Consider the following 23,600-nt stretch of genomic DNA (forward strand, 5'->3'; position numbering starts at 1 on the left):
ACACCCGGCAATGCACAGAGGTTACTCCTGGCTCTGCACTCAGGAATCACCCCTGGCAGTGCTCAGGGGACCATATGGGATGCTGGGAATTGCTGTGCTATTGTATGTGGGTTTTGTAACAGAAATCTTCAGGCTTTTTTAGAGGTGGGGTGGAGTACCTCCCCCACTTCCCAATACGCATGGAAGCACTGGCAGTCACCTCTACTAACCAACCCGTGTCACCCTGTAAGCTCTACTACCGGCTTTGTTTTAGAGACCCCTAAACAAAGAGATCAAAAGCCACAGTAAAGCACAGACTCCTGCATCACTGAACAGACCAGGGTGGATTAGAGGGGGCGGGTTGGCTTGTGCCTGCCCAAGCAGAGCCTCTGGCAGACACTTGCTTCCACAATCCAAAATTGCTGCCATATCCCCAGCCTGACTCTACCTTCTAAGGATGGACCTCACCAAGATATATTCTGCTGAAAATTTTGTAATGTGGTCTTAGCACACCAACAAACAGCCCTGGCTCAGAGACACAGCAGCGAGTCCCGGAAGACACCACAGCACCAGAGATCTCTCCGAGCCCCATACCAGGCCAGTTTCACCTGGGCACCCCAGATGGAGCAGGCGCAGTCTCCCCGTCTACTCCAGATGGAATCCAGTTGACCAAGAGCTTCCACAAGCAGGGGCCCCTGTATACAGGCCCCAGAACTCAATCTCTAGGCCACATGGCGTCAGAGGACCCGGCTGTCCCTCCCCAGGTCCCCGCCTGCCTAGCAGACTGACTGTCACACTTAAAATTTGCCTCTGGGTGTCATCTTAGTGCAGCAACAGCTCCGGCCCAGAGACTCCCAATTGAATCCCAAAATGGATTAGAGTCATACAGAGATATCTTTGGAACCTAAACATTTACAATCTAGAAATTTACATTTATAATCACTGCTGGCTGTGTGAGCACTCATGATATTCAAAATGAGCAATGAAAAATAAATTATCTAGTGTCTTCCCCTGGCAGGTAGGTGGTGGGAAAATTTGAGCAAAATACAATGCCCCAAATTAGAGAGTATTGGGGAAATTGTCACTGTGATGTGTGTGTGTGTGTGGGGGGGGGTGTTTAAGGGGATATTGGGACATTGGTAGTGGAAAATGTGCACTGGTGGAGAGATGGGTGTTCCATCATAATATGGCTGAATCTCACACATGAAAGCTTCATAACTCTATCTCACGGTGATACAATAAAATAAAAAAAAGTAGAGTTCATGCCCAATTCAATCAGCTTAATCAATGGCTAAACAAATATCAGAACTCCTACATTACAAAAACAAAACAAAACCCCAACTCATTACAACCTTCCTGCACTTCAGAATACTGAACAGCATTCCTGTATGTGGCGGGTGAGGGAGTGTGGGGTGGAGAAGCAGTTTTTACAGGCCCAGTGACACTTGCCCCTCTCTGTGGGCCAGACAATTCAATGCTTAAGTCTAGAGATCCATTGTTGATTTGGTCTAGCATGTTTGGAGTCAACAGGGCCATACCTGGGGATCTTAAGGCTACACCTACTGGTGCTCAGGGGGAGCTTGGTGCCTTGGCCTTGTGCATACCAGGCACGATAGTCCTTTGAACACACTTCCAGGCGTGACCCCTGACCCCCCAAAAAATAAATCAATCAGTTAATCAAACCAAGAAGGCAACAACAACAACAACAACATACACAAGCAGATGACTGAGAGGACCCAGGCGAATAGTACAGTGGCTTAGAATGCTTACTTGCTAGCATATGGCCACAAGTTGAAATCTTCACTGCTCCACATGTAAGATCCTGGCAGTACCTGTCTGAGCCCAGCAGCTCTGCAGTCTGCTGTACCCAACACCACAAGCTTTTAATGCCCCCTCCAGTTACCTCTAAACATCACACAAAGGGATTGGACCCACGGGTCAACTCTGCAACTGAAAAGATGTTCAAGAACCATGGTCAGAGGTGTGATGCTAAAAGCATGCATGAAAATAAGAGGTGTGATGTTAAAGCATGCATGCAAATCACTAAAGGTGTGCAAGCTCTGCAAACAAAAGCCCATGTGAACAGGCATATGTGCAATCACCAGGAGTAGCAGCAAAACAACAACAACAATGAAAAACAGAAGAAAGAAAGGTAGTGGGAAGATCTAAAAATAAAAAGTAATGATTTTGATGGGCAGTGCAGGAATGAATGTGTCTGTGCTGAGGGAAAAACCTTAATTACATTTTAATTACATTAAAAATCTTTGCTTTCATGAAGCTTAATTGTCTGATGTAAACCCTGGAGCAAGAGAGACTTTTCTATGTGTAGTGTGGGTCACGGAATCCTATTCTCACTGCCGAAGAACTGGCCTCAAACATTATTGATTGGTCACTCATTCTGCTATTCATTGTGATTTAAACTTTGCTTCACATTAAATAAACCATAATTGAACATACCTCATTTAAGTAAAACTGAATTTTCAAAATTACAAGGCATTATAACTAAGTAAAATAACCTAATTGTATAAAAATTAAAAAACCCCAAATCTTTGCTTTCAGTAGTATGCCTTCTATATGCTTTATATATGATGCTCTAACAATGCTTTTACACCTAGCACTACAAACTCTAGCCAATGGCTACCAATACTGGTTTATGCCAATAATGAGGGAAACATGACTCCCATCTGAGAGTAAGCGCTTCCCTACACTTTCAAGTTTATCTAAGGGTCCCTCCAAGAAGTTCATTTTGAAAAATCACATGCTTTTCTTTGTGCATGAAAGCATCCCGTGAGGTTATGTCCATGAAAACAAATGTGACTTTTCTCTTTCTAATCAAAGCCAGTAATGAAAGATAAGGATTAGATTATACCATGGCTACTGTGGCTTCAACAAGTCTTTTGAGGCTCCCTTTTGCTGTTGAAATCAGTTAATGAATTGGAGTTTACCACGAAACTCAAAGGAGGTGGTTTTCTGATCTGGGCGCAGAAAATGAGAGACACTTTTGAATGCTATAGGGCTTCCTTTGGTCTTATTGCTACATAGCCTGTCTCAACCAGGACCAGGCCTGCTAATGATCCCAGGTGGATCTTTGACCCAAGCAAGAAAACAAGGCTCTGGGGGCACTTCTTTGTGACCACTGCGGGGTCCTTTAGAAGTGATGAGCTGCACAGGGGAAGTTTCTTGGGCTATAATGATTCTCAAATGGGCTTTTATGTGAATGAACACCAAGACCTAAGGCATCAGTCACACCAGAGGATACATTTTGTGCAGTGTGAGTTGTGAGCAGAGTAAAAGATATTTTAAAACATAAGTACAGCAGGACTTCCAAACGTTATGAAGTATTTTTGAATGACAACAGTGCATACTTGTGTGAGGATTTTACTGAGAAAGCAACAGTCTGTAGTTTGTATGGACCAAGTGTGGGCTAGAAGTTGTATATATAAGACCTCAGTTGTTAAAACTTACCAATAGTTTGGAGAGCTGGAAATGATTTGTGTGCTCTCATTTTTCAAGGGGTAGAGTCAGGTCAGAATGTTAATTAATGACCCAGCTAGGATTTGAGTCTAACTCTGTTGATTCCAAAGCTGACTCCTTGAGCCCAGAGGACAGTGAAGAAGGAATAGCATGAGCTCATTTTATATTTCTGTTTCTATAAAATGTGTGGTGGTGGGGGATCATGCTAATGGATCCTTCATGGAATATTTAAAGAACTTTAGCCTGTTTAGTAACCTGTTCTGACCACCTTGTAGGAATAAACTTGCATCCAGGATTCATTGCCAACACGAGAATAAACCAGCTCATTATTGGTATCATAAAATAAGTCATTTGAAGTCCATTCTATAATTTATGCCTGAGTAGCAAGATTTATTTTCACTTCCTCTCTCCCCTGCTTTCCATAAAGTTCCTACCCTTTTACCTCAGTCAGATTCCCTCCCCAAATCCCTTTCTTCATATCTCTCTGGACAAATTATTGCATCTGTTTTATTTTTTCTTTTGAAGAGTCTTTTAATGCCAATTGGATTATTCCTATCATCTTTCTCATCTGCAATGTAAAAATTAAAAGAATGATGTGGAGAACACTTAAACTCTTAAACACTTGAACTCCCAAGATCTTATTTATAATAAACATTTTGCTTTAATTTCTTGGTAATATCTGACATCTGTGTATTCCTCTAGTCACCCACCTATGCTTTTTCTTTTAAGTTATTTCAAAATAAATTTTAGCCATTATACATTTTCTTCTAAAATATGTAAGCAAACATTTAATTGATAGATTTCAATATTTATTTTTAATTTTATTTCTAAGTAGAAGATTACTCTGAAATACATAATTCTCACTGCTCAGCAAGTTACTCCCCACCCTCGTTACCTTTAGTCTGTATCCAAACCTCTCCATTATTTTATTATTAATAGTTTGTGGTTTTTTTGGTCACACTCAGCGATGCTCAGGGGTTACTTCTAGCTACACACTCAGGAATTACTCCTGGTGGTGCTAGGGGAACCATATGGGATGTGTGAGTACTGTCACCAAGTACGCGTTGAACCCATGGTCATCACTGCAACAATAAAGGGAAGGAGGAAAAACAAGAATAGGCCAAGCTTGCATGCAGGATCCAAACTTCTCCAGTTACTGCCCCATGTGTCACTTCCTCACTGAGAGCACAGTGCAAGTTTCTCCTCCTCTCCATATCACATCCTTGTACCATCTAGATCCCTCTCTGCCCATCTTAGCTGAGATAGATGAGGGCATCTGATCTTTTCAACTACTCTCTTTTCTAAACACTCTGTGACCTTCAACACTGACTCCCCCATTTTGCTCATGCACAGGAAAACTTCCTCCCTGTTGTATTATCACTCAAGCTCCCTAATTTGACATTTCTATGTAAAATGTTATTAATATCACTCTTATGTAAAGTCTACAACTTTTTAAATTTTATCTCCAGCATTTGTGTGATCTGAAATATAGTACATACACTCAACTATTTGTTGTAGAGTATATCAAGTTTTATCTTTTCATCTTTTAAAATGATGTACCATTCGAAAAAAATGGGTTGCACTTATTGCTAGAATAACAGAATTGGAAAAGTAGTATAACATCTACTAGTTCAGATTTAAAAAAATATTTCTATAAATCTGGGTGATCTAATTCCTTGGGTAGGAAACAGTGTTCAATCATGTCACCATATCATGTTCTGTTTTTTCTCATTGGTTAAAGAGTTGCCTGCTCCTAGAATCTTAGGAACTTGTGGAGGTGAGATAATATTTGTACCTAATTGCAAAACAGCAAAACTGGGAAAATTGTGTTTAATTAGGCTTCCACCAAATCCTCCTGCTTTGTCCTGTGATGGTGAGACACCATGCTTTAGACCATAGTGGGAGCAGTGTTCATGGATTCACCTGATTTGGGGCTTGAATTGATCTGTAAGCGTCACTCTTCTTACTTTGGTTGCTAAGGTGTCTCAGTAGAAGCAGATTCAGTTAAGTGTCAGTCATTCTTTTGAGCGTTCAGGATCTCAAGGCACTGCCCACAGTGTGACACTTGCCACAGAAGGGTAGGTTGGTTCCCAAGTATGACTGGGGTGACCGGCCACTCAGAGAAAATGTGCCTCATTCTAACGTTGCTGGTAACTTGAGGCTGGGCTCTCCTAAGCTGCTAACCCAAGTGCTTCTGGGAACTGTCTTTCACTTGTCCTTCTTGTGGAAACCTCACCAGCTGTTTCACAGGGGAGGCCAATTAATGCAATCAACAATGCATGTCTTAATTGCAGATCTTTAGAAAAAGACACTTTGCTATTATTATTGTTATTGTTGTTTTGTGTGCTACTCTCCACACACTTGGACGTCTCTTTATTAAAGCAAATAAAAGCCGTAATTAGGTTCAGCCCAATTCAAACAGTGGCAGGGCTGGGAGCAGAAAGCCATAATTCAAGAATGAGAGGCATTCTCAACAAATATTATGTTGCTTGCCTGGTAACTGGTTGTGTGCCAGGGAGCTATTAGCTGCCCTGGGAAGCTTGTATCTGCTTTCCCTGTACGTTGGCTAGAGAAGAGAGACACGATGAGAGGACAGACAGAGTTGGAAATTCAGAGCGCTGCTGGCAGATACCTCAAAGACCAGGTATTGAACAGGCTGGAAAATGAGACCAAAGCTCAGAGAAATGTGTCCCCCAACCACAGGTTAAGGGATTCTGCATCCCGTGAGACTTTGATTATAATCTAGGAATTGTGAAGAAGTTGAAAGTTATGAGAAAAGAAGAAAGTGTACTGCACTTTAGGGTGGTTTTGAAGGGTTAGAAGGAAAGAACCTGAGAAGAGATCAGCATTTCAATGGAAACAATCGACAAAGTACATATTCCAGGGCCTTGGTTGTGTATTGGGACCTTGAGCACACTCTTTAGCTGTGTTTCTAATAGTGCGGGAAGTACAATGTGAAGTCTGTGCATCGGTATGGTAATGACGGCCTCTTTAAGTGAAATTAATGCCTGAACTGCGTGAGGAGCGCAGCCCTTCATTATTCCTTGTGATATGAAGATGTGTCGGAGATTCTTCGCGGCCTCTCAGTGACACTCTTCATACAAAATTTATCTCTTTTATGGGTTTGAAGCTCTTTCAGATACATATCAAAGACCTTTCCATGCCTCTACCATGCATAATATATTCTGCAACAGCTTATAATAAATCATTTTCTTTCTCTGGTTAGCCATGAGCAAACATGGCTATTGCTAGCACTGAAAGAAAGCAAAAGTCTGGTATTTAATACTTTACCTTTGTCATACTACTCTTGGTTCTTCCATTTTCCCTAAGATGCACTGCAAAGTGGCAAGAATCTGGCATCACCCCAACTACTGTTTTAAGACAACTGTTTGTGTTGATAATTTAGAAAAAACATTATTAACTATTGCAAGGGTTTTTCCTTATTCTTGTTTTGTCTTATACTACTGCAAAATGACATAGCACTGGTCCTTACATTTCCTCTAACCTAGATTGGGAAAGTTGGGCCACACCAGGTGGTGTGCCTGAGCAGCATGGCAGGACTTGGTTCAATCTTACTGAGAAGAGAAACAAACCAGAGAAAAGCAGAGGATTGTTCAAACCAGTGTCCTCTGGACAGGAAGCAGCATCACTGTCTTGATTTTGCTTTCAGTCAAACTAGTTCTAGTCTCAGAGCTAAGGGAAAAATTATTACCGAGGTCACTCATGTGGAACCAAAGGGATTAGGTTTTCCAGTATGCAAGGTCAAAGGGGTCTGCATGTCTTTGTTATGAAGCAGAAGCGCAGGTGTATTTTAACAAGGAAGAACACTACCATATAACCAAACCATTCAATTTCTTGTCATCTAGCCTGACAACACAAAAACATTTAATCAAAAAGATGTATGTGCATCTATATTTATTGCAGCAATAACTACAATAGCCAAGACCTGTAAACAACCCAAATTTCCAATGACAGAGTAGTAGAAAAAGAAAGCATGCTATATATACAAAGTGAAAGACTACTCAGCTAGAAGAAAAGATGAAATCTTGCCTTTGGCTACAACTTAGGCGGAAATAAAGGATGCCAAGGACAGTAGAGACAAGGGCCAGGAAGATTGCCCTATGGTTGGAAGCCTGCCTTATGAGCTGGGGGAGAAGGCAGCTGGGATAGAGAAGGGATCATGAAGTCAATGATGGTTGGAGGGATCGCTTGGGATGGGAGATGTGTCCTGAAAGTGGATAAAGGACCAAATATGATGGTCTCTCAGTATCTGTATTGCAAACCCTAATGCCCACAAGTAAAGAGAGTAAGAGGGAAATTGTCTGCCATAGAGGCAGGGGGTGGGGTGGGGTGAAGGTGGTGGGAGGGATACTGGGGACATTGGTGGTGGAAAATGTGCACTGGTGAAAGGATGGGTGTTCAATCATTGTATGACTGAAACTCAAACATGAAAGCTTTGTAAGTGTATTTCACTGTGATTCAAATAAAAAATAAATAAAAAGGATAGCATGTTAAAAGACACTTTTTAGTTGAGAGGAAGAAGAATAAATATCAATAATCTCAATAATATGTGGAATATAAAAAATAAAGCAATAAAATGACAATGTCTAATGAAAAACCCTAGAATTTTGACAACAGAATTGAAATTACCAGGTGGGAATTGGGGACGGGGAGAGATCAGGCAGATTAAAAAGTGATATAAATCTCTGCAGCACTATTAACAATAGCCAGAATATGGAAATAACCTGAGTGCCCAAGAACAGACAAAAGAATTAAAAATCTATGGTGCATCTACACAATGGAATACTAAACACCATTAGGAAAAATTAAGTTGTGAAATTTGCTTATAAATGGATGAACATTGAGAGTATAATGTTGAGTGGAATGAGTCAGAAGGAGAGGGACAGAGATAGAATGACCACACTCAGTTGTAGGGTACAAAAACACAGTATGAGAATATTACATAGAAATGAGGTAGGAGTACTGGCCTATAGTTGGAAGTTTGTCACAGTCGAGCGAAAGGGCATAGCACAATTAGGACAGAGAAGGACCACTATGGCAATGACAATTGGAAATGATCACTCTGGACAAGAATTGAGTATTAAAAGTAGGTAAAAGGATACACATGATAACCTTTCAGTGTCTGTATCACAAAACCATATCATTATGACCAAAAGGAGAGAGAGTGAGAGACAGAGAAGAGAGAGTGAGAAAGAGAGAGAGAGAGGAAAAGTGCTCTAGAGGCAGACTGGGGGTTGCAGGAGTGGGAGAAGGGAATTTGGGGACATTGGTGGTGGGAAATGGGAAATGTACACTGGTGAAGGGACAGGTGTTAGAACATTGTATGACTGAAACCCAATCATGGACAACTTTGTAACTGCTTATTTCACAGTTATTTAATTAAAATCTTTTTTTTTTAAAGTGACCTAGGACAGTGATGGAGAGTTTGGGGAATACTAGTGGTAGTGGAAGTGCAGTGACAAAAATAAATATCAATGCAATTATGTACTATGTTTACTCAATAGTAATAAGTCATTTAAAAACTGAAAAAGGAGATAAATTTTACTTTATGTGTTATTTCCAATCTAAATGTGTGTTCACAGAAATAAAGCTCTGGGGAAAATTGTCAAGGGTTCTTATACCCATCCATCTGTTTTCCTCTTATTTCATAAACTGGAACCTGGTTTTATAGCAGGGTAAATGATGATGATAGAAGAAGGCAGGCACTTTCATTTTCCTTGGTGCTATGGTCATTAGACTAAGTTTTGACTTTAATAGGATATAAAAGTGTCTTCTGGAAGCTGGTTGATAAAGATCTTTGCCTTTCTGTACTTTTTGGGGCAGAGATAAGGGCTATATTGGCTGGGAAATGGAGGAGCCACCTTGGCCCATAAAATAATATGGAGATCATAGAAGGAATGTAGAAAGAACTAGAATGTAGAATTCTAGTTTTCTAAAATAGAAGCTTTTAGAGCTGTGACTACAAAAGCCCATGGTTGCACTTGTGTAGAGATCTGTCACAACTATGTCTGTCAAAACTATGGTAGGCAAAGGGCTCAAGGGAACAAATTAAAAAAATATATTTATTTTAATGTACACAAAGAAACAACTGTTGGTGCAATTCTAGAGTTGAAGTTTATTAGCTCACAAAGCTCCAGTATTAAAATAAGTAAGTAGATCCACCCACCTAGCCTCTGCCAGTCTTCTCTGCAGGTCTGTGGGCCTGGGAACTAGCATTCAGACCGGCTGGAGGTGTGGCCTCCACGGTATGGAGCGTAGCATCAAGACAAGTGGGCATGGCCTTCTGTGTAGCCTCGGTTATATTCCCCCTTCACAGCACTCTGGATTCACATCCCAACCTTCATCACCTAATTCTGTGGAAAATGTCCTGGCCACCTAAAACACAATACAACAGTCCACTGGTCTACTCCAATTTCATCAAAAAACCAGTGCACACAAGAAGCTGTACAAGCCCAATATAAAAGAACACATCCTCCAAAGCTTCACTAGATCCCTATCATAAATCACAGAAAAATGTCTGAGAGGAAGGACGTATTCTTGAAGGGGGGAAAGTTGACAACCATAGACGGAGCTCATCCAGAATCCTTTCCCAAATAAGAGAGAACAGTGCTAGTGAATCAGAAAGTTTACCTTTATACAACCACCACAACATGAAGAAACAGCTCAAATCTCCACTACGAGGAGAGGATGAAGAAAAGAGTCCAGAATCCTCAACAGGGGTTACCCACAAATACGATCTCTCCGATAAAGAATTCTGAGATGAAATGCTGAGGATGTTCAAGGAACTCAAAGAAACATTGGAGCAGCCATCCAGAAAATTAAAGGAGGAAATGAAAGAAACACTGGGATGGACAGCCAAGAAAATACAGGAAGAAATGAAAATAGAAATAAGAAAGCTACAATCAGAAGTGTCACTAATAAAAGTTTCCGTAGATGAAAAAAACTCAGTAGGTGCCCTCAACAGTAGAATGGCTACAGCCGAAGACAGAATCAGTGAGCTTGCAGATGAGTTGCAGAAATCGTACAGGCAAAAACAAATAATGGGGAGAGACCTCAAAATAGCCCTAAGGTGAATCAGAGACTTAGGGGATTATTCCAAGAAGAACAACATTAGAATCATCAGAGTACCAGAAGGACAGGGAGGCAACCCAAATAAAAAAGCCACAGTTAAAGAAATCATTGCTGAAAAATTCCCAGAGTTAGAGAATGCAGGCATCCAGATCCAAGGAGCCAGAAGTGTGCCACCTAAAAGAGACCTTAATAAAAACACTCCAAGGCATACCATAGAATGATGGATGCCGTAGATAGAGACACAATACTGCAAGCAGCAAGGTCAAAGAAGGAAATCACATACAAAGGAGCACCCCTTAGATTTACAGCAGACCTATCAGAGGAAACCCTCCAAGCCCAAAGAAAATGGTGGGATATAATGAAAAAACAATGAAATGAATGCCTCACCAAGAATACTTTTTCTGCTAAACTCTCACTCTAACTTGAAGGAATGATAGACCATTTTATAGATAAACAACAGCTCAAGAACTTCATAGACTCAAAACCAAACTTAAAAGAAGGACTAAAGGGGCTCTTGTAAGACAAGAAAACCCCCTACAAGCAAAACAAAACCCTACAGAAAGATGGCACAAAACCCCATGACAATAATCTCCCTCAATGTCAATGGTCAAAATGCACCAATTAAGAGGCACAGTGTCAAAATGGATTCAGAAACTGAAACCAACATTCTGCTGCCCACTAGAAACACATCTGAACAGTCAGAGCAAACACAAACTCAAAGTCAAAGGATGGAAAACAATTCTGCATGCGAACAACTAACTCAAAAATGCTGGGGAGGCCATATCAGTATCTGATAACATATATTTCAGGTTGAAAAATATTAGAAGGGATAGTGAAGGCCATTTTCTATTTATCAAGGAATATGTACAACAGGTCTTGTAGTTGGTGAAGGACAGGTGAGCCCTGCGAATACTTTTCCTGGCTTCTGCTGCACTGGCCAACACTGCTGCTCTTCTCTCTTTGAGGTCTTCCTTTATCGCATCTCTGCACAGCTTTGTGAGCTTCGACGTTAGCTTGCGGTTGCCTGAGGATCATGCCGAACCATGTTGACCAATGAGCTCGAGAGTTTCCGAAGACAGGCGTCTGTTTGTGGCTTTCTCACTCTCGGCATTCTTCGCCCAGACATGGAGGTGCTGAACCAGTCAATCGTATTCCTCGTCGATGTTGTCAAGGACAGCATCTTCCCATGTTGCTGCAATAGTGCCAAAGAGCTCCCAGTTGGTGGTCATTCTGGGAGTTGTCTTCTTAGACTTAAATTTTGCAGACTTTTCTCCCCACTCTGTGAAGTAGAATTTCGCACGAAGGAGACGGTGATCTGATCCTGTTTGAAATTTTGGGACAACAGCGACATCGTTCAGGCAAAATCATTGATTGAATATGATGTGGTCAGTTTCATTGTGGAACTGTCCACTGGGAGACTCCCATGTCCAGTGTTTAGATTCAGCCTTCTAGAACTGTGAGCTACGAGACCAAGATGACTGCCCTCCGACGTCCTGATGGATTTATCACATCCTCCAGAAAGGTAGTGGAGAAAATTATTCACGACTTCTACTTGGATCTCTTTGACAGCCATGTCCACCTGCCCACATACCAAATTCCTCAGGATGGATATGTTGTTCCCAACGTTCTCCCTTCTGAAATCCGACATGCCATTTCACTGGTAAAGACGCGAACAAACAGCACCTGGTCCAGAAAAGGTCAGACCTGAACACCTGAAGAATCTGCCGCCAGTACTCATCAATACACTGGCCTGACTCTTCACACGCTACCTGTCTGAATGCAAGGTTCCATCCCAGTGGAAAACCAGTAGGACCGTTCTGTTGTACAAGAAGGGAGACATCCATGACATCTGCAACTATTGCCCAATCTGCCTGTTGTCTGTCGTCTACAAGTTGTTCACTTGTGTCATCCTGAATAGAATAGGCAGAACACTAGAGGAAGGACAACCATGTGAGCAAGCCAGGTTCCGAAGGGGATTCAGCATGATAGACCATATCCACACAGTGACCAAACTCATTGAAGTTTTTCGAGAGTTCAAGATGCCACTCTGTCTAACGTTCATCGACTTAAAGAAGGCCTTCGATTCTGTTGAGACTGAAGCAGTCATCGAAGCCCTAGCCAAACAGGGCATTCAAACTCACTATATCAAAATCCTCCTCGAGCTGTATTGTGGATTCACCACCAGGATCTCACCATTCTACAAGGAAGTGATCATTGATGTAAAGAGAGGGGTTTGGCAGGGTGATACCGTTTCACCGAAACTCTTCAGTGCCGCCCTTGAGAACATCATGCGACAACTGGAATGGGAAGGAATGGGAGTGAAGATAGACGGTCGGCAATTACACCACCTCCGCTTTGCTGGTGACATCATTCTCATAACACCAAACATTAGCCAAGCAGCACAAATGCTGGCTGACTTCGACCACGAGTGTGGAAAGGTCGGACTGCAGCTGAATCTCAACAAGACGATGTTCATGAAAAACGAACTGGTCCCTGAAGCTTTATTTGCTCTTAATGGAATTAACATCTCTGAATGCAGCAGCTATGTGTACCTGGATCGAGAAATCAACATGAGGAATGACTTGGTGCCAGAACTGCGCAGGAGGAAGAGAGCAGCGTGGAATGCCTTCAAGAGCGTTGAAGAAGTGGTTAAGAGAACGAAGAACCTCTGACTCCAGGCACATCTTTTCGATTCCATTGTTCTTCCTGCACTAACATATGCCTCAGAGACCTGGGCCCTAGGAAAACAAGATGAGAATGCTATTAGGGTTTCCCAAAGAGGAGTCGAAAGAGCTATGCTAGGAATATAATGTCTCACTCAAGTGAGAGAAGGAATCCGGAGTTCTGATCTCCGTCAATGGTCAAGAATCAGGGATGCTGTCTCATTTGCCAAGGCATCAAAAATCAGATGGGCCGGACATGTAATGTGATTCAGAGACGACCACTGGACTAGAGCTGTTACCAACTGGATTCCATGGGATGTCAGAAGACCTCATGGCCGCCCTCCAACTAGATGGTCAGATTTCTTCATCAAATCTCTGAATGAACTATTTGATGCTCTTCCTGTTCCTGGAGCAAGCAGGTATCATTGGGCTGCACTAGCTTGCGACAGGGACAAATGGAGATGTTACTGGCACCCGCTCCAGCAAATTGAAGATCAATGGGACTACAAGTGATACAAGTGATGTACAACAGGAAGAAATCACACTCCTACACGTATACACCTAATGAGGGAGCAGCTAAATACTTAAAACAACTGCAAATAGATTTTAAGACTACTATTGTGCTAGCAACACAATAGTAGTCTGAGACATCAACACCTCCTTATCACCTCTAGATAGATCAACAAGAGTAAAACTCAGCAAGGAAACACTGGGTTTGAAGGAAGAAATAGAAGAGAGAGGGCTAATAGACCTCTACAGGGCTTTACACCCCCAAAAGAAAAAATACACATTTTTTTCCAGTGCACATGGAACATTTTCCAAAATAGACCATATGCTGGGTTACAAAACATACCTCAATAGAATCAGGAAGATAGAAATTGTATCAACTATCTCTTCAGACCACCATGTGCTGAATATAGAAGTTAATCACACACAGATGCGGAGAACCAAATCAAACACCTGGAAATAAAACAACTTAATGTTAAACAATGAGTGGGTCAGGAAGGAAATCAAGGAAGAAATCAGAAGATACCTGGAAACAAATGAGAATGAAGAAATGAAAACATGAGCTGCCAGAACCTATGGGATGCAGCTAAGTTAGGGGGAAATTTAAAGCACTACAAGCATTCCTTAGGAAGGAAGAAAAGGCCTACATAGATAACTTGACTTCACAGCTCAAGATCTTAGAAAAGGACCAACAAAAGGTACCCAAACCTGGCCAAAGGAAAGAAATAATAAAACTTAGAGCAGAAATTAGTGACATGCAAACCCAAAACGATCTGAAAGGTCAATGAAACCAAGAGCTGTTTCTTTGAGAAAATAAACAAGATTGATAAATTACTAGCAAGACTCACAGAGAAAGAGAGAGAGAGAGAGAAAACCTAATAAACCAAATCAGAAATGAAAAGGAGGACATAACAACAGAAAGCAATGAAATTCAAAAGATTATCAGAGACTACTTTGAAAGTCTGCATGCCACGAAACAAGATAACCTAGAAGAAATGGATAAGTTCCTGGATTCCAATAATCTCCCAAGGTTGAACCAAGAAGACTTGGGATACGTGAATAGACCCATTAATATTAAGGAAATTAAAACTGTAATAAACAGTCTTCACAAAAACAAAAGCCCAGGTCCTGATGGATTCACAGAAAATTCTTCCAAACACTTAAAGAGGACCTGTTGCCAGTTCTTCTCAAGCTTTTCCAGGAAATTAAAGAAACAGGAACTCTCCCAAACAGTTTCTATGAGGCACATATATCCCTAATACCAAAAGCAAACAAAAACACCACTAATAAAGAAAACTATGTGCCGATATCCCTGATGAACACGGATGTGAAGATCCTCAACAAAATATTAACAAATAGAATCCAACAACTCATCAAAAAGATAATACACCACGACCAAGTGGGAATTATCCCGGGGATGCAAGGATGGTTTAACATTCGGAAATCAATCTACATAATCCATCATATCAACAAAAGAAAAGATAAAAACTATATGATGATATCAATAGTTACAGAGAAAGCATTTGACAAAATCCAGCACCCATTTATGACGAAAACTCTCACCAAAATGGGTTTTGAAGGAACTTTCCTCAAGATTGTCAAAGCCATCTACCACAAACCTACGGCAAGCATTGTACTTAATGGGGAAAAACTAAGGGCCTTTCCTCTAAGATCAGGGACAAGATAAGGATGCCCATTCTCACCACTTCTCTTCAATATAGTACTGGAAGTATTTGCAATAGCAGTTAGGCAAGAAAAAGGGCATCCAGATAGGAAAGGAAGAAATCAAGCTCTCACTATTCGCAGATGATATGTTACTATCTAGAGAATCCTAAAGCCTCTACCAAGAAACTCCTAGAAACAATAGACTTGTACAGTAAAGTTGCAGGCCATAAAGTCAAAACCCAAAAGTCCATGGCCTTCCTATACGCAAATAAGACAGAGGAAAGCGACATGAAAAAAGCAATCCCATTCACAATCGTGGCCCAGAAAATCAAGTACCTCTGAATCAGCTTAACTAAGGAGGTAAAAGACCTCAACAAAAAATGTACAAAATGCTACTTCACGAAATAAAAGAGGACATGAGGAAATTGAAACATATCCTCTGTTCATGGATAGGGAGAATTAACATTGTCAAAATGGCAATACTTCCCAAAGCATTACACAGATTCAGTGTGATCCCTATAAGAATACCCATGAAATTCTTCAAAGAATTGGATCAAACACTCCTGAAATTCATATGGAACAACAAAGCCCCACGAATAGCTAAAGCAATTATTGGGAAAAAGAAGATGGGAGGCATCACCCTTCCCAACCTCAAATTCTACTACAAAGCGGGAACAATTAAAACAGCATGGTACTGGAACAAAGGCAGAGCCACAGACCAATGGAACAGGGTAGAATATCCTTAAACACAACCCCAAATGTATGAACATCTATTCTTTGATAAGGGAGCAAGAAATGTGAAGGGGAGCAAGGAAAGCTTGTTTAACAAATGGTGCTGGCATAACTGGACAACCACATGCAAAAAAATGGGCTTAGCCCTCAACCTAGCACCATGCACTAAAGTCAGATCAAAATGGATTAAAGAGCTCAACATCAAATCAGAATCCATAAGGTACATTGAAGACAAGGTTGGCAAAAACCTTGAAGCTAAAGGTATCTTCAAAGATGACACACCACTGACCAACCAAGTGGAAACCGAGATCAACAAATAGGACTATTTGTTATATTAAACTAAGAAGCTTCTGCACCTCAAAATACAAAGACAATTTACAGAATGGGAAAGGATATTCACCCAACATCTATGTGATAAGGGATTGATATCAAGGATATATAAGGCACTGGTTGAAGTCTACAAGAAGAAAACATCAAACCCCATCAGAAAATGGGGCAAAGAAATGAACAGAAACTTTCTCAAGGAAGAAATACGAATGGCCAAAAGGCACATGAAAAAATACTCTTCATCACTAATCATCAGGGAGATGCAGATGAAAACAACTATGTGATATCACCTCACACCACAGAGACTGGCACACATACAAAAGAACAAAAGCAACCATTGTTGGTGTAGATGTGGAGAGAAACGGACTCTCTTAACTGCTGGTGGGAATGCTGACTGGTTCAGCCCTTTTGGAAAAAGTATGGATGCTTCTCAAAAAATTAGAAATTGAGTTCCGATTTGACCCAACAATACCACTTGGAATATATCCCAGAGAGGGAAGAAAAGTATAGTCGAAATGACATCTGTATGTTCATTGCAGCACTTTTTACAATACCCAGAATCTGGAAAAAACCCGAGTGCCCGAGAACAGATGACTTGGCAAACAAGACAGCGTCCCTGATTCTTGATCGTCAACGGAGGTCGGAACTCTGGATTCCTTCTCTCACTTGAGTGAGACGTGATACTCCAAGCAAAGCTCTTTCAAGTCCTCTTTGGTATACCGGAATAGCCTTCTCATCCTGTTTGCGTAGGGCCCAGGTCTCTGACGCGTATGTTAGTGCAGGAAGAATGGTGGAATTGAAAAGATGTGCCCAGAGCCAGAGTTTCTTCGTCCTCTTAACCACTTCTTCGATGCTCTTGAAGGCCTTCCACACTGCTCTCTTCCTCCAGCGCAGTTCTGGCACCAAGTTTTTCCTCATGTTGAGTTCTCGACCCAAGTACACATAGCTGTTGCATTTGGAGATATTCGTGGAGTGTCAGGGACTAGTTTGTTTTTCATGAGCATCGTCTTGTTGAGGTTCAGCTGCAGTCTGACCTTTCCACAATTGCAGTCGAATTCGGCCAGCATTTGTGCCACTTGGCTAATGTTCGGCGTTATGAGAATGATGTCACCAGCAAAGCGGAGGTGGTGTAATTGCCGACCGTCTATCTTCACTCCCATTCCTTCCCATTCCAGTCATTGCATGATGTTTTTGAGGGTGGCACTGAGAATTTCGGTGAAATGGTATCACCCTGCCAAACCCCTCTCTTTACATCAATGATCACTTCCTTGTAGAATGGTGAGATCCTGGTGGTGAATCCACAATACAGCTCACAGAGGATCTTGATGTACTGAGTTTGAATGCCCTGCTTGGCAAGGGCTTCGATGACCACTTCTGTCTCAACAGAATCGAAGGCCTTCTTTAAGTCAATGAATGTTAGATGGAGTGGCATCCTGAACTCTCGTGAAACTTCAGTGAGTTTTGTCACTGTGTGGATATGGTCAATCATGCTGAATCCTTTTCGGAACACAGCTCGCTCGCATGGTTGTCCTTCATCTAGTGTTCTGCCTATTCTATTTAGGATGACATGAGTGAACAACTTGTAGACGACAGACAGCAGGCAGATTGGCTAATAGTTGCCAATGTTGTGAATATCTCCCTTCTTGTATAACAGATTGGTCCTGTGGTTTTCCACTGGGATGGAACCTTGCCTTCAGACAGGTAGCATGTGAAGAGCCAAGCCAATGTATTGATGAGTACTGGCAGCAGATTCTTCAGGTGTTCGGATCTGACCTTGTCTGGAACAGGTGCTGTACGCATCTTTACCAATGAAATGGCATGTCAGATTTCGGAAGGGAGGGTGCTGGGAATGACATATCCATCCTGAGGAAATTAGTATGTGAGCAGGTGGACATGGCTGTAGAAGTCATGAGTTATCCTCTCCATTGCCTTTCTGGAAGATTTGATAGATCCATCACGGTGTTGGAGGGCAATCATCTTGGTCTTGTAGTTGGCGAAGGACAGGCAAGCATTGTGAATACTTTTCCCCGCTTCTGCTGCATCAACCAACACTGCTGCTCTTCTCTCTTTGAGGTCTTCCTTTATCGACTTTCTGCACAGCTTGCAAGCTCGGACGTTAGCTTGTGGTTGCCTGAAGCTTGCACCAAACCACGTTGATGAATGAGCTCAAGAGTTTCCAAAGATAGGCGTCTGTTTGTGGCTTTCTCACTCTTGGCATTCTTCGTGCAGTCATGGAGGTGCTGAACCAGTCAATCATATTCATTGTCGATGTTGTCAAGGACGGCATCTTCCCATGTTGCCGCAATAGTGCCAAAGAGCTCCCATTTCGTGGTCATTCTGGAGTTCTCTTCTGAAACTTAAACTTTTCAGACCTTTCTCCCCACTCTGTGAAGTAGAATTTTGCATGAAGGAGATGGTGGTCTGATCCCGTTTGAAATTTTGGGATAACAGCAACATTGGTCAGGCAAAACCTTTGATTGAATATGCTGTGGCCAATTTCATTGTGGAACTGTCCACCCAGAGACTCCCATGTCCCCCAAATCAATTTTTAAAAAAATGAAAATAGCCATATCTGATTACAGAGTTAGCCCTTGTCTAAGAATTTATTAAGCTGTTTGTTGCTAGTAGAACCTTCTGTTATTGTTATTGTTTTTGTTTGAGTTTAGTTGACTTCTTTTTTAAAAATTAATTTATTTTTAAATTTTATTGAATCACTGTGAGATAGTTACAAGCTTTCGTGTTTGGGTTACAATCTCAGAATGATCAAACACCCATCCCTCCACTGTGCACATTCCCCACCACCAATATTCTGGGTATACCCCCCCTTTCCCACTCTCCCCCTGCCTCTATGGCAGACAATATTCCCCATACTCTCTCTCTACTCTTGGGCATTATGGCTTGCAACACAGACACTGAGAGGTCATCATGTTTGGTCCATTATCTACTTTTGGCATCCATCTCCCATCCCAACTGATTTCTCCAGCCATCATTTTCTTAGTGATCCCTTGTCTATTCCATCTGCCTTCTCCCCTCTGCTCATGAAGCAGTCTTCCAGTTATGGCGCAATTCCCGGGTCCTTGTCTCTACTGTCCTTGGGTGTCAGCCTCATGTGATGTTATTCTCTACTCCACAAATGAGTGCAGTCCTTCTATGTCTGTCCCTCTCTTACTGACTCATTTCACTTAGCATGATACTCTCCACGTCTATCCATTTATAAGCAGATTTCATGACTTCATCTCAAGTTTATTTGACTTCTATGTTACTTATCCTCCTAATTTGGGGTTTTCCTACTGGAATTGAGGAATTAGGAGGTGCTTCGTGGTCCAGAAACTTCAGGGATCTATTGTCTGGGCCAATGAGTTGACTGTAGGGACTGATGTTTCCATAGATTTCAGCTGCTTGCCATGGATCCCCTCTGAGATTGAGTTGGGAATCCGTAGAGCAAGGCGGGTGAGTGAGTCAGCAGCATGGCAATGACTGTGGGAGGTGAGTCAGTAAATAACTTCTATTCTGGGATGTTTTAGCTTGGATTTCCCTAGAGAAAAAGCCTGAAGGAAGGATTTGAATTATGATTCCATTAAACATCCACAGAGGAGTCAGAAAATAGATGGGGGGAGCAGTTAAGAATATGATATTAACAAAGTCTAGAAAAGATGAAGTCATGAACTTTGCATATAAATGGATCAACATGGAAAGTATCATGCTAAGTGAAATGAGTCAGAAAGAGAGGGGCAGACATAGAAAGATTGCACTCATCTGGGGAATATAAAATAACAGAGGAGGAGACTAACACCCAAGAATAGTAGTATATAATACCAGGAGGTTGGCTCCATGGCTTGGAAGCTGGCCTCACATGCTGGGGGAAAGGCAGCCCGGATAGAGAAAGGAACACCAAGTAAAATGTGGTTGGAGGTCCTGCTCGGGAAGGGAGATGCGTACTGAAAGTAGACTAGAGACTGAACACGATGGCCACTCAATACCCCTATCGCAAACCACAACACCCCAAAAGAGAGAGAGAACAAAATGGAATAACTTGCCACAGAGGTGGGGTTGGGGGGGGCAACAGGATTGGAGGGTGGGAGGGATACTGAGTTCGTTGGTGGTGGAGAATGGACACTGGTGGAGGGATGGGTTCTCGAACACTGTATGAGGGAAACAGAAGCACGAAAATGTGTAAATTTGTGACTGTACCCTCATGGTGACTCACTAGTTAAAAAAAAGAATAAGATATTAACAAAGTCATCAATGTTAACACTATTGTAACTATGTTACAGAAACTGCAATAAAAGTTGAAGATTAAGAAATTTGTATGTATACATACAATAGGATACTATGCAGCTCTAAGAAAGAACAAAAGCATGCAATTTGCCTCAACATAGATGGAGCTAGTGGATCTCATGCTGAGTGAAGTCAGTCAGAAAGAAAGAAATGGATACAAAATGGTCTCTGTCAGAAGTGAGACTTAACATACTCAGCAAGTTAGGAACAAAAGACCAAAGGCAACACAATAGGTAAACTGATCCACAAAACTGTGTGTGGGGGGGGGAGTTGGGGGAGGCTGGGATGGGGAGGGCCACTGGGAGTGGCTACACTGGTGAGGGATGTGTCAGAATTATGTGCCTGGGAAGCCATCATTAACAGTATTCTACATCACAGAACTTCAATCAGTAAAATTTTTTTAATTAGAAAAAGAATGTGTTTAAGGCAGTGGCACAACAGTCACCTGGACTTCAATACCCACAGGGAACCGTAGGGTCATGTAAAACACACAAGAATAAACTACAGAGATTGATATCTTTCTGCTTCAAGTCCCATTTTTCAATAGCTAAAGGTTGTCTCTGGAACTTATGTTTGTCTTTGCATGATTTTGTTTGTTTTGCATGCTTCTGTGGACAGAATTGTTGATATTGATAACATCTTCCCCACCCTTGGATCAAAATCTAGGTGGTTTATAGAGCCAATGTTTCCTGTATCAGTCTTTTAATTCTTCATCACACTGATTGTCCCAGGCTTGGTGGTTACCCAAGTAGAACAAGTACTTATTGTCATTCTGAAGTTACTTATGGAGTTTTCACCTGACTTTTGCCTCTCTGGACCTTCCGAGCTGGCATAAACTCTCCATTTAACTGATTGAATGTTTACTTTAAATTCATGTGATAGTTTGTGTTCCTCGAAATTACAATTTAAGTGATAGATAAAATTCCATCATAGCACACTTTTCCTTTAAAGAAACTTTATATTTATGGATGTGATTAAAGAGGGTACAGTAGTATTTTTATAAAGTGCCACAAAGGTGGGCTTACATTAACTTTTTCTAGCATACCATTGTAAGCATTTTATCTTAACCAGGGCCAGTCTCTACCTTGAGGAGACATTTGTGAATATGAGATATTTTTGGTTATTACAACTGGGAAGATAATACCTGCATAAGGTCTCGAAGCTAGAGATTTTGCTTAACACTCAATATGTCACGGGATATCTCTCTTATAGCAAAGAATTAACTGAACTCAAATCAATAGTCAGTAGTACTGAGGCTGAGAAACTAAGATTGATTTATAGACTATTGAATTATACTAGTCAGTGTAAAACATCCCAATACAGTAGAGAGTGCTTCCTAAATCTTTCCAGGTATATCACACAGACAGACTAGGATGCCTAAATTCAACCCAGACTATCTTAGGGGATGCCCTCCATACCTTGAGAGATTAAAACCAGACATTACTGAGCAGTGACACAATTATTGTATTCCATTGTACAGAGATGAATGTGGAAGCAAGTACAGTCTGTGATAAAAAGTCAGGTCTGTCCTCATCCATACTTTCCTTTACCCCTAACCTTTCTTCTTTGGGACCTCTACTTGAAGAAAACCAAGAAAAATTTTAATGTCATGTAATATCTGGCAAGTGATAGAATAACATTGACATCATCTATCCAAAATTGATAGTATTTTGAAAGATGTCAACTCGTTCATACATAAAAATAACTTTTAGGTTGTATGTATGTGTACATTCATACACACATATGCTTGTGATTTATTTAGGTCACAGATAATTTAAGAATGAATTATTATTTAGAGAATAACAAACAATAAAAATATATAGAGAACAAAGGAAATAATTCCCCTGCTCCATTGTTTTCACTGCCCTTTCTAGAGATAATGTTGTTTTAGTTTAGTGTATGTTTTCAATATTTGCTATTTTATTTAGATATGTGAGTTTTATTCAATAGCATGTATGAGTAAGCATAAAGAAAAGAGCACAGTCCTGCTTGTAAGGTTTATTCAGTATTTGTGTTTGATTGTGCATAGATTCTGTGCTTCCTTTTCCTCATATTTTTTTCTATTTAATTTAGGCACTTTCAAAGAAGGAATGTAGACTTCACTTCTTCCTGTTGACTGCTGACTGTTGTGGCATAGTAAGATACTCCAAATTTAAGCAATGGTAAGAGGGAGAGGGATATAGCTCAAATGTTATAACATGTGCTTTGAATTTATGAGGCCCTGGGTTCAATCCTTAGCACAGTAGTCCTCTAATAGCAAGGGTGGATTACAGACACCAGGTGATGACAACATCGAGTTTAGGCAAATGTAGAGTTTGTGACTACAAACCTCCCACCTATCGACAGCCTATCTGTATTTTAATTATGAATCCACACTTAGCACATGCGGGCATGTTGTTTAACTTGCCTCAACTCTAATTTTCTTATTTGTGTCTTGGTTATTTCTCCTCACAACTGTGAGTTTGTGGAAGGCATCTACTTTCAACATATCCACAAAGTATATTCATCCTGTGGGTTCCATTTACCATATCCTATCCAGGATATTTTGCACATGAAAGCACAATTTGACTTCCACTGAGACTTTACTTTTTTCTAATTAATTTATTTTTTTTAAATTAGTGAGTCACCGTGAGGGTACAGTTACAAATTTATCCATTTTCGTGCTTGTGTTTCCCTCATAAAGTGTTTGAGAACCCATCCCTCCACCAGTGTCCATTCTCCACCACCAATGATCCCAGTATCCCTCCCACCCTCCAATCTCGTCTCCCTTCACCTCACCCCATCTCTGTGGCAGTGTATTCCATTTTGTTCTCTCTCTCCTTTTGGGTGTTGTGGTTTGCGATAGGGGTATTGAGTGGCCATCGTGTTCGGTCTCTAGTCTAC

The 23,600-nt window shown here is 41.2% G+C and overlaps 1 long non-coding RNA gene across 1 annotated transcript in view; it reads left to right on the forward strand.

The window, feature by feature from the left end:
* LOC129403581 (uncharacterized) overlaps positions 1-23,600 on the forward strand; it is a 43,710-nt gene that overhangs the window by 5,509 nt on the left and 14,601 nt on the right. Inside the window, exon 2 of the long non-coding RNA XR_008629317.1 lies at positions 22,791-22,879. This is a non-coding gene — a long non-coding RNA (uncharacterized LOC129403581). The remainder of the gene's footprint in view (positions 1-22,790; positions 22,880-23,600) is intronic.

This window comes from Sorex araneus, chromosome 3 (genome assembly GCF_027595985.1).
Source record: "Sorex araneus isolate mSorAra2 chromosome 3, mSorAra2.pri, whole genome shotgun sequence".
NCBI classification, from domain to species: Eukaryota; Metazoa; Chordata; class Mammalia; order Eulipotyphla; family Soricidae; genus Sorex; species Sorex araneus.